Consider the following 12333-nt stretch of genomic DNA (forward strand, 5'->3'; position numbering starts at 1 on the left):
TGTCCTAGTTTAACGTGGAGTATTACATTTTTCATAGAACTCTGGCTGTGGCCTTCTGGATAGCACCAACATTTCATAAGAAAAAAGGCACTGAAGCAAACAAGGTAATTTTATATGTTATTGAACATCCTGCTGGGTTGTAGCTAAATGCCATCTGCAGAAAGGTTGCAATCACTATAGAGGAACACTATTCTCCGATTATCAAATGGTGCATTATGAAATACATTTTTCATTATAGTGAGTCACACAAAACTACATTTCAGGTGAATTAAAGTAGTTGAAATAATAATGGGTATGGTGCTGCTCTGCTTGCTAATAGTGTAGTAGATTTACTTTTTTTGTTAGCTTTTTGGAATGGAGGCAGAATAGTCTAGTGTTTAGAGCACCCAACTGGGAGTCAGGAATTCTGACTTCTTTCTTGCTCTGCCACTGATTAGCAATGTGAACATGTATAAGTCACTGTGACACAAATTTTCAGTGGTGTCCTGTAATTTTGATTGTCCAACCTTGAACACTCAGTTTGTGTTTTAGAGATGCTGAGTATCTGCAGTGCCAGTTGCTGAAACTGGGGCTGTATATTTTTAGCGTCTATAAAAATCAGACCCCGGATGTCTAAAGCTAGGCACCCCCAAAATGAGACATTCTGAATTGCTTTTGAAAATTTTGGCATTAACATTTTGATGCCTTATTATCTCCTTGTGAGGCTTCATTGATTGTTTGTAAATGCCTTGAAAACCTTGTCTATAAAATGCTGTGGAAGTGAAATATTTTGTTGTTTTAGTACTACTATTAATAATAAATAAAGACTATGTATGTTTAACTTGCATGGGTAATTTTAAACTTCTGCTATAGGCAGTCATGAAAGAAAATATTTAAACTGCATGTATAATCAAGTTAAACAGTTTTAATAATATGCACATCGTTCATATTCCATATTTATTTTGTCTTTTGGACTCTTACATTTTCATAGGGTAGTTAATTCAATTCTGTTGATAGCTGTTGTGTTAGTGTTAATTCTACAAGCGTTTTATTATGGCCATCAGAATTATCAATAGATTTCAGAGCACAATAATTTTAACCATGTGCTTCCATGATACTGTAGTACAATGTTGTACTATACTGCAAACAATCTTTGATCAGTGACATTTTCATAGTGAACCAGAATTTTAGATCTCATAAAACAATGCAATTTTGTGCTGAACAAAAACCTCTGGAAAAGCGTCTGAAAAAGACGAAAGGCCTGAAATGCTGATCTCATTGATTACTCTTTTTAACGGAAATAAAAAGAGATTACCTTTGATTACAGCTAATTCTGTTTGTATTAGAAGGGAACAAAGGCATATAGTGCCAGATCCTCCTCAATTTGTGTAAATTGCTGTAGCATAGTTGAAGTCATTGGGCTGTGACAACTTATGTCTGCTGAGGATCTGTCCAATAAATTTCCCTACATAGGGATGTTCACTTTGTCCTTTAAATTACTTCAAAAAATCATCGTGCCCTAATACTTAGAGCTTTTGCATAAATAGTAGATGTAGCTTTCCTTCCTCTCACAACTGATATTGAACCAGACATTTATTTCACGTGCAGTAATATTTTTCAGTATTAATATTGAGAAATGAATAAGATTGTATGGTCTTTGGGGGCAAGGACTCTGTCTTCCTGTAAGGTGCCTTTCAGGCTTTTGAGCTATAAAATTAATGAGTGATAATTTTATAATGGCTACTTCCCTGCCCAGAAGTTTACTTTAGATCGATGACAACAGCAAGGGATAATAAAGAGAGATGACTGAGAAGGGCAGGACAAGGGGAAAAAGGGCAGTAGGATTGTGTGCTGCCTTAGGATGCTAGTGCATATGTGTCTTGATAATTAAGATATGATAATGAATTCTTTCTAGAAATAATTAAGATGAATTAAATGTAAGTGCTGAAAACAGACATAGGAACAGCCATACTGAATCACATTTCTGGTCCAACCAGTGTAGTGTCCTCTCTAGGATTGTGGCCAGCACTGCAGATCTGGGTCAGATCTTGAGCCATGTTAAGACTGCTTTGTGCCCCCTATCATTGTGCTAAGCATCAAACAGCTGGTCCTGAGGATCAGGGCCTTTGTGTTTTGGTCATGCAATGCCTCAAACAGAAACTATTTGACTCTGATGTTTTTACTACAGAAACAGGCTGTATAAATTAGGTGTGGAGTTTGGAAACTGATGTCAGTCTAAGTTAAGTGAAATCTGATTAGTGGGAAATGCTGTGTGCACACTTGTTGCTAAAGCTTGGTCTTGCAAGGTGCAGAAGCACTCTGTCTCCAGTCCAACAATGCATGTAGATGTGCTCAGCAAATCGTGGGTTTGAGTGCTTGGTAAACGAGAATGCATTACAGCTGGACATTTTTAAAGACCACCCAGGGTGAAATCCTGGCCCCCTTGAAGTCAGTGGAAGTTTTGCAATTGACCTCAGTGGGGCTAGGATTTCACTCTAGACATTCTAAGTTTTTGTTAAAAACTTTCTGGGCTAAATTCTGCCTTAATTACACCTGTCAAACCCTACTGAAGTACCAGAGGGTAGATTTTGTCCATATGGCTTTAATTCAGTACTAGAGTCATAGGTCTGTTTTCATTTTTTAAAAAATTCTGGATGATTCAATGGAATATCTACATGCCATGGCGAAGGAATTGGAAAATCACTGAAATAGTTTAACAAAACTATATTACAGTGACAGGAGAATGTAGGTTTTAAAAATACTTATTGACTGTGTCTTTAGTTTGAGATCACCTATAATATGCAGTTCATTTCAGTTTGGCTTGACACCTTCCAGAGGAAACCTCATAGCACTGAGTACGGTGCAAGGAAAAATAACTTGATTCCTGGACTAAAACTAGAAAGAGTTAAATAACTGGAAAACTGGGGAAACCAAATTGCATAATTAGGTTATATGTAGAATTTTGTTACAAATATACACAGTATCAATCAAATAAATTATGTCTGATTTATCGGAAATAGCAACAAAAAGTCATATTGTGTGGTGAAATAACCAGATCTAAGGATGCATGTCCAGCCTTTCAGTATGGTGTGATAAATATGAGATGACCCCATTTTGAAAGGTTGTAACCTGTAACAAGTGTTTTCAGTTATTAAAGAAAAATTGTAAGCGAAAAACAGTAATGAAAGCTTTTATATCTGATTCTTGAATCTGTAATGATTTGTTTAGTGTATTGCCAATGTCCCACCAATGTTGGAAAACCTGATATTTTTTCCTTCCCAACTGTCTTCTACAGCGTATGTAGAAAATACTGCACTGTTGTCTGAAAATCTGATTCAAGATTTTCTTCTTTAAAACTAGAAACCTCCCATATTTCTGTAGGTGGCCATTTTCCTTTCCTTATGTTGTTTTTTCTTCTTTTTAATCAAAAGATCTCTTCTCGGCTTATTTGTTTTCTTCAAGTTCTTCGTTGCCATATTTTGTATGCTTTTCCATATGCAAAGAACAGCCATATACCTTAAGTATGAATGGCCTTAATTTTATATTTAATATTACAAGAATGACAATACAACCTGTAGACATGCGGACTCACCCCTGCGGTGCCTCCTGCTGTTGACTCCTGGGAATTAGCTCACTTCCAGCCAGGAGCACCCTCTGCAGGCTGGTGATCCACCTGTCCTCTTGACTCCTGTGTCCCTTCTTGGACTCCGGTGCCCTTTTAACTTGGGTGCTGCTCCCTGGCAGTACCCTACCAAGTTGGGTCTCCCCTCCCTGGGGAACCCCCAACCCACTATCCTGACTTTGCCTCAGTATAAGGCTACTGCCCAGTCTCCATCTAGCTCCCATTCACTGGGGTAGACTGCAGTATCAGCCACTTATCACAGGCAAAGGGACCTGTTGCCTTTGCCTACCCCTGGGCTGCCCCCTGCAAACCTCAGTACCTCTCGGCCTTATACTAGGCCGCAGCCTGGGGCTTTCCAGGCAGGAGTTTCCCAGCTCCTCTGCCTTTTCCCAGCCCTGCTTCACCCAGGTACCCCATGTCTAGCTCCCTGCAGCCAGGCCCTTCTCCCTCTACAAACAGAGGGAGACTGACTGGGCTTTGCCTTTTATAGGGGCCAGCTGGGCCTGACTGGGACCTGGCCACAGCTGACCCTGCTTTCTCCCAATCAGCCCAGGCTTCTTGCTCCAGCCACAGCCCTCTCCTGCGCTGTTTTAAGCCCCGAAGGGCAGGAGCAGGTAGTCACTCCGCTACAAACCACAATGAAATCACCATGACAGAGGGCATGAAGTACTCCTCTATAAGGCCTTGTCTTTGGAACTCGTGGGAAAATACTGATGTAAATACCTACAGTGCCGTGTCTCCATTCAAGCCATGCTGTTTGAAGTTCAGGTCAAGTACAGTTCTGTCCCATGACCACCCTGGTGCTGCATTATACCTTTGCAGTTGCACTGGCATTTGGGTACCTCTCCCTAAGTTCCCAAAATAGCTTCATGAGGCTGTGGCTTTTTAGAGAGCTAGGAAATGTAGGAAATGAGGTCATATTCCTGTCAGTCTCCTGGTGCCCATGCTGTTGGCTAGTGCTTTTATCAGAATGGTGGCCAGGGTGACCAGTTAGCTCTTGCCCATTGCTCAGCAAAAAAGGTTCTATAAAGCAGTGAGCAGACCGCTGAGGCAGCTAAGCTGAGGCAGCTAAGCTGAGGCAGTGGAGGATGTTCTGGCAGTACTTGCTGAGAGCCAGAGACCAGTTCGCTGATGCAGTCATGATGCAATCATTGTGCTTTCATTGAAATCATAGGAGATGGCTCTCTACTATGCTTGCAAATCAACTTCACAGGGTCTCATGTCACTTTTGTGCCTGGACTATGCTCATAGACAGGTGGGACAAAACTATTCTCAAGCAGCATTGGTCACATAACTTTGAGATGAAAAAATAGGGCTCCATTTAAAGATGCAATACACAGAAAATAAGTTATAACTGGCACATGGGCTACATATACCACAAAAATAATTAACCTTCATAGAAGGAATAGCCTCATTCCTATTGTTTATTTTTATGTTCTTAAATAGGAGAAATGTCTGCACTCTTCTCTACTTTTTGGGTCCTACTTAACTGAAAAAATCTAGTTGCATATGTATAGCCCTCTACAAAACACATAAATCCTCAGTCTGGCTTTGTTGGGATTTGAAATAGGCTCAACAGGATCAACCAACTACCACATTAATGTGCTGAGTCTGTTCTCTGGCAGCTACAAATGAATTTGATAACATGAAAAATTCCTGTGTGGAAAAATGGAAAGCTGATCTCCGAATAAAATCCTCTCTGGGATAAGCAATCCACTTGCACTATGGCATAATATTCAACATCAGACAAGGGCAAGGGACCAACTAAAACACTCAGTAATACATTTCTCAACCTGAAAACGTGTTTCATGAGATTAAATTTTAGCACAAACACAAGCTGACACACAGTCAGAACTCCCAGTAGGAGTTGCATGCATGTAAAGGGTGCATGATAGTCCTATTTGTGGTACTAAATCTGTATTTTTAGATAAGTTTCCATTACAAAATTAAATTATGATGATTTTTTCCAGGCGTGGGAATTTGTTTATAATGGGCCAAATCCTGCTGTTTATATGTAAAAATGACCCAATTTTAATGAGAATTTTGCTTGAGTAAGGACTGCAGGTGAAATTGACAGTTCTAAGGCTCGAGTGGGACTTAAGTGGGGCATACAGCTTTTACTGGCCGTTTCCAGAGGGCTGAGTTTCACATTGTATGATTTGGACCAGTATAATCAGTCTTTTGAATATCTGAGATGAACCCAATACATTTTCTAACATTCCTGGGATAAAAGAATTTCTGTTGTGATATGCTGAAAACACTGGGCTAGATTCACAAGCTGCTTATGCCAATGTAAATGACGGTAGAATTCCCTTGGGATGGAAACTTCACCAGGGGACTGAGTTTCATTTGTTTTGCTGTAATGCAACTCTTGGGGCATGGCATAGCAGCAGGGACTGATACAACACAGAAAGCGGATGGCCTTGCCAGGAAAGGGATAGATAGCATGCCAGGAGAGTCAGCTAATGCAGCAGCTTTCTAGAGAAGATGTCAGCCGTAAAGTGTCTATAAGGGACCAGTGAACAATGAAATTGTTACCCTGGCAGAAACCTGACAGAGGGCAGAGGTAGAAACATTAATTTCCCTCTAAAGAAGGTTGAACATCATTCAAGTATAATGGGTTTAGCTGGCACAGGCAAGTGTAATTATATCTTCCTTTGCCAGCTTAGCCAAATTTGTCTATATTGGGTATTTACTATAGTTCCAGGATACAATAGGAATAGCTCACTAGGGAAGTTTCCTTAAGTCCAATGTAAGTAAAGTTTAAGTTTTCTCTACTGTCATACAATCAGAAACACTGTGTAAGAGGATACTTGCACCATCTGTATCTCCTATAATTATCCTGAACCCAACACTAGATTTTGTGTCCCTTTTTAAAAAAGACATACTGCTAAATAGATTTAAAGTATGTTGCCTTTAGAACAATAAGTGAGCAGCATTATAGCACTAATGAAACACCAGGCGCTTGGCAGGTCTCTGTCAGCTGAGAGAAATAGCAAAAGCAGTAGGATAAGAACAGACTAATTTATTCTACTCTTTTATGTGCAGCATACTGACTTGCAAATTCCACAGTGTCAGGAGAAAAGTCTGTTTCAAAGTCTGTTTCATGTGCTATAAATTACCTGAGGGAGAGTCTGAATCTTTAAAGGGAATTTAGATAATTTCTCTTATTTAAAAAAAATGCAGTATAGTAAAAAAACATTCTCAAATGTTCATGCTAATTTTATATATAAAAATAGACATTAACTATGGATATCAACTAGACTTCTGCGTTCCGATTGCCAGCCTTTTGGTCAGTTTATAGAACTTGGCAGTCTGCAGTCAAAGAGGAGCCAAACATTTTGTTATGGGTTTGGGAAAGGGTGAGAAAGTAAAGAAGAGAAGAAAAAGATTTATGAAGTCTTTGTTGAGCTGTATGATGATTAGACTCATCTTACAAACCCCAGGGCTAGATCCTGGGTTCTGGAAGAGCTATGCTCAGAACCAGCATAGGACTGGAGGGAGAAGGTGTGAAAAGTTGTCTTTCAGACACCTTTCTGCTTTTCCAATCCTGGGACTGGTGTTGAGACTGAAACAGTCTCATGCTGTAATTTATCAGAGCTTGAGGGCAGCCAGTAGTAATGTTCCACACCCCTGACAGATCCTCAATGCCAGAGGGCCAGATGACACTGGCTATGCCAATTTTATGCTTGCTGGAGATTCTCCTACACCAGAAGAGTCTTTAGTTGCCACATTAGGGCAACTTTGCAGCTACTTTGCACTATCTGAACAGTAGAGCAAAAAACATCTGGAAGAGAGGCTGAGAACCTGACCCAACTTGTTTGCATAGTGAAGGGAGTTGAAATTCCTGAATTTTTTCTTTGTTTTGTTTTGAAAGATCCATCTTTAAGATGAGTATGCTTCAGGCTTGTCTATGCACAAACTTGCAGTGATTTAATTTATCAGTTTTGTTACACTGGTGCAAAACTGTATGGACACACAAATCTGTTTAAAACTAGTTATATCGGTTTAGCTTGCACCTGTAAATTGTAATTCAGATTTAAATTGCTTAAAGTATTGACATACAAAACTGCACCAATTTAACTAAATTTGTTTAAAATCCCACCAGTCAACTGTGTGTTTAGACCAGCAAAGTAGAAATCAAAGTATTTTTATTAATAACAGGGCATTTTTACATAGATAAGTAACAATACACAGTGTGTTAATTCTTCTTCTTCGAGTGCTTGCTCGTGTCCATTCCATGATAGTTGTGTGCACGCTGCATGCACAGTTGCTAGAGATTTTTCCCTCAGTGGTATCTGTAGGACTGGCTCAGGTGCCCTCTGGAGCCGTGTGCATATGTGCCAGTATCAGGGGGGTCAACTGGCCTCACACCCTCTCAGTTCCTTCTTACTTCCCGACCATGATGATTGTGGGAATGGTGGTTCTTGCTGTGGCTTCTTGATGGTTCTTTCTCAGTGGTTGGACTTTCTCTGTTCATATTCAGTATAGTTTCCAGAGTTAGTGTATATAGTAGTGTTAATGATTGTCCCTATTGTCAAGGGACTTTTTGCCCCAGGGGTTGGGCATGCCCTGGGCTTCAAGCCGTGTGCCTCTTGTGGCAAGCCGATGCCAGTTAGTGACCCACACACTAGGTGTCTAAAGTGTTTGGGGGGAGTCTCACATTAAAGAGAAGTGCTAGATCTGCAGGGACTTCAAACCCATACTAGAAAGGACAGGGATATTCAGCTGAAAGCCATTCTTATGGAGGTGACCATCAGACCAGTCTTGGAGCTGAGCCACTCCAAATTGGTACTAAGTACTTAGGCATCCATTTAGAGCGCTCCCCTGGCACCGTGTTCTTCCTGGCACTGTTCTTCATCTCCAGTGCCAAACAAGAAACATAAGAAACAGTGCATTGACAGAGGATGTTCTCCAGCGGTGAAGAGAGACAAGTGGGGAGGGACTGGTGTAGTGAGACCCATGTCGGGCCAGTTGTCCTCCCCAGAGCCACTGATGGCACTGCAGACTCCTGCTAGAGCGCCGACTCTGGTATGGGATCACCACCAACTCCCGGGAGCAGCTATGGGGCCAGACATTTGCTGATCCCCTTGACACTGGAGGCCTTGTAGGTGGTGAAGGACCTACTGTCCCTCCTGATCTTGCTGACCCCTCAAGGACTCCCGCTGGCTAAGGTGATCGGGGTCAGAAGGGAACAAAGTCCGGCAAGCTCCATCCTGGTAGTGACCACGGCAGAACCATCCAGAGGCAAGTCCTCCATGCTAGTAATGCACCATCTTGATACTGGTCCCCAATCTCTTGGTACCGCCTGGTGGCAGAAGTGGTTACTGCACCATCATGGTCTCCAAGGGAAGAATCTTCTTCGGAGTCATGAGGGGAAATCCTCCATTTCATTGAAGACCTACCAGTACCCAGCCTCTGGGCCTCCACACTTTGATACTGGCCTTCCTGCCGTAGCCTGGCCACTGGGCCACTGGCCGATGCAGTGGCAGTACTGGAACCCTTGGAGGTTTCTCCCAGTACTGGGACCCCCTTCCTACAACTCATACTCAGTGATATCAGGTAGATGGGTTACTGCCTCTTCCCATCTGACACTGGACTCCAACTTCTGCTGATGTCCAAGAGATGGTCACAATGGACATAGTGATAGCAGAGAAGAGGAGGGATTCCCTCTTCCATCATTGGTCTCCTCCTTCTGGATGAGGCAGTTGCAGGCCCTAGTACCCTGCTCCCTCAAGACAACTTCAGGGTCTACCAGGACCTCCTGAAAAGGGTCACGGCAAAGTTGGGTCTGGAGCTGCTGCCTCCTCCAGAGCGGCCTTACTTGTAAACAAAGCAATGTTGGATCACGTTAAGACACTGTGGCAGACCCCTTCTTTTCTTCCTCAAAGAGGGCAGAGAAGAAATACTGTGTCCCAGCAAGCGGGTTTGACTACCTTTACTCGCATCCCCAGGGATCCTGGGTAGTGTGTGTGGCAAATGAGCGGGAGAGACAGGGACAGTTGAGTACTACCCCAAAAATAAAGAAGTTAAAAGATTGGAACTTTTTGGATCGAAAATTTATTTGACGGGCAGTCCCCAACTATGTATCTCCAGCCAGCTGGCTTTCCTGGAGGAGATATGATTTTAATTTGTGGGATTTGCTGTGCAAATTTAAAGTCTCCCTCCCACAGGAATTGAGGCAGGAATTTGTGGGCATCTTAGGGATTACAAGACTGTGGCCAGGACCTCCCTTCAGATGGCTCTAGACGCGGCCAACTCAGCAGCCAGGACCATAGCATCAGCAGTCACCATGAGGTGCTGTTCATGGCTTCAATCATCTGGCCTTCCTCATGAGGTTCAGCAGTCCATCCAGGACCTTCCCTTACTGTTTTCTGAGCAGATGGACTTGAAGGGCTTGAGGGCCACCCTTCGTTCCTTAGGCCTTTACATGCTGCCAGCCTCCAGGAAGCACATCAGACTCCAGCAGCCTCCCAGGTTTGTGGCACCTCCCAGGCAGGAGCCCTACAAAAGAAAGGAAAATGGTTACAAATGACGAAAACTGCTCTCTTCTACCTCAGTCTCCCAGTTGGGCTCTCATAGATATTTCAGTGGGGCCACACAGGCCTTTTGAAGGTACGCCTGAAGGTATTATATCAGTCTCAGCTCCGGATCCGGATTAATCACAGTTTTAATCGCTTTGTTAAACAATAGTAAACCAATTGACATTTATTAAATATTTTGGATGTTTTTCTACATTTTCATATATATTGTATTCTGTGTTGTAATTAAAATCAAAGTGTTTGTTTATTATTTTTATTACAAATATTTTCACTGTAAAATGATAAACAAAAGAAATAGTATTTTTCAGTTTGCCTCATACAAGTACTGTAGTGCAATCTCTTTGTCGTGAAAGTGCAACTCTCAAATGTAGATTTTTTTTTTTGTTACATAACTGGACTAAAAAAAACAACAAACTGTAGGCTCTGAAGTTTTTACAAGTCCATTCAGTCCTACTTCTTGTTCAGCCAATAGGTAAGACAAGTTTGTTTACATTTACAGGAGACAATGATGCCCTCTTCTTATTTACAGTGTCACCAGAAAGTGAGAACAGGCATTTGCATGGCACTTTTGTAGCTGGCATTGCAAGGTATTTACGTGCCAGATATGCTAAACTTTTGTATGCCCCTTCATGCTTTGGCCACCATTCCAGAGGACATGCTTTCATGCAGATGACGCTTGTTAAAAAAATAATGTGTTAATTAAATTTGTGACTGAACTCCTTGGGGGAGAATTGTATGTCCCCTGTTCTGTTTTATCCACATTCTGCCATATATTTCATGTTATAGCAGTCTCTGATAATGACTCCAGCACATGTTCATTTTAAGAACACTTTCACTGCAGATTTCACAAAACGCAAAGAAGGTACCAATGTGAGATTTCTAAATATAGCTACAGCACTAGCTAAGTTTTAAGAATCTGAAGTGCCTTCCAAAATCTGAGAGGGATGAGGTGTGGAGTATGCTTTCAGAAGTCTTAAAAGAGCAACACTCTGATGCGGAAACTACAAAACCCAACCACCAAAAAAGAAAATCAACCTCCTTCTGGTGGCACCTGACTCAGATAATGAAAATGAACATGCGTCAGTCTGCACTGCTTTGGATTGTTATCGAGCAGAACCCGTTATCAGCATGGATGCATGTCCCCTGGAGTAGTGGTTGAAGCATGAAGGGACATATGAATCTGTAGCGCATCTGGCATGTAAATATCTTGCGGCGTCGGCTACAACAGTGCCATGTGAATGCATATTCTCACTTTCAGGTGACATTGTAAACAAAAGCGGGCAGCATTATCTCCTGAAATGTAAACACTTGTTTGTCTGAGTGATTGGCTGAACAAGAAGCAGGTCTGAGCGGACGGGCTCTAAAATTTTACATTGTTTCATTTTTGAATGCAGGTTATTTTGTACATAATTCTACATTTGAAAGTTCAACTTTCATGATAAAGAGATTGCACTACAGTACTTGTATTAGGTGAATTGAAAAATACTGTTTCTTTTGGGGTTTTTTATAGTGCAAATACTTGTCACAGAGTTTGGGGGAGACAAGGCCCTGCATCCCCGTCTTCCTGTGATTCACCATGACTCTCAGTCAGCCAGTAAAACAAGGTTTATTTAGATGACAGGAACACAGTCCAAGACAGGTCTTGCAGATACAGACAACAGGACCCCCTTAGTTAGGTCCATCTTAGGGGAGCCCCAGGGAGGCCAGAGCCCCGTCTGGGCTACCCTCCATTTTCTCAGCCAGCTCCAAACTGAGACTCTCCAGCCTCTCCTCTCTGGCCTTTAGTTGGCAACTTTTTAGAGGAGGGGCCCAGGTCATTAGTTGCCAGGAGACAGTGTCGGCCATTCTCTGTGCAGACAGTATCACAGGGGCCTTGTGGGCTCTGCAACAATCATATACCCTGATCCACCCCCTACCTAGATACCTAAGAAATGCATATGGGGAAACTGAGGCACCCACACAGTATTCAAAGAAAACATTAAGAACATTCCACTTTGTCACAAGTTGTAATATAAAGTGAGCACTGTACACTATGTATTCTGTGTTGTAATTGAAATCAGTGTATTTGAAAATGTAGAAAACATCCAAAATATTTAAATGGTATTCTATTATTGTTTAACAGTGAAAATAATCAAAATTAATTTTTTTAATTGTGTGATTAATCATGGTTAATTTTTTAATTGCTTGACA

General features: G+C 41.7%; 1 protein-coding gene across 5 annotated transcripts in view; it reads left to right on the forward strand.

Annotated features, from left to right (window-relative positions):
* The window catches only part of LOC115649174 (polyamine-modulated factor 1-binding protein 1-like), an 88245-nt gene that overhangs the window by 18104 nt on the left and 57808 nt on the right, over positions 1-12333 (forward strand). For 4 of the 5 annotated variants that reach the window (XM_030557849.1, XM_030557851.1, XM_030557852.1 and 1 more), the window contains exon 2: positions 38-104. The exons of the other annotated variant lie outside the window; for it this stretch is intronic. The gene's annotated coding sequence lies outside the window, so the exon portion shown is untranslated. The remainder of the gene's footprint in view (positions 1-37; positions 105-12333) is intronic. 5 annotated transcript variants of the gene reach the window in all.

Source organism: Gopherus evgoodei, chromosome 3 (genome assembly GCF_007399415.2).
Source record: "Gopherus evgoodei ecotype Sinaloan lineage chromosome 3, rGopEvg1_v1.p, whole genome shotgun sequence".
Taxonomy (NCBI): domain Eukaryota; kingdom Metazoa; phylum Chordata; order Testudines; family Testudinidae; genus Gopherus; species Gopherus evgoodei.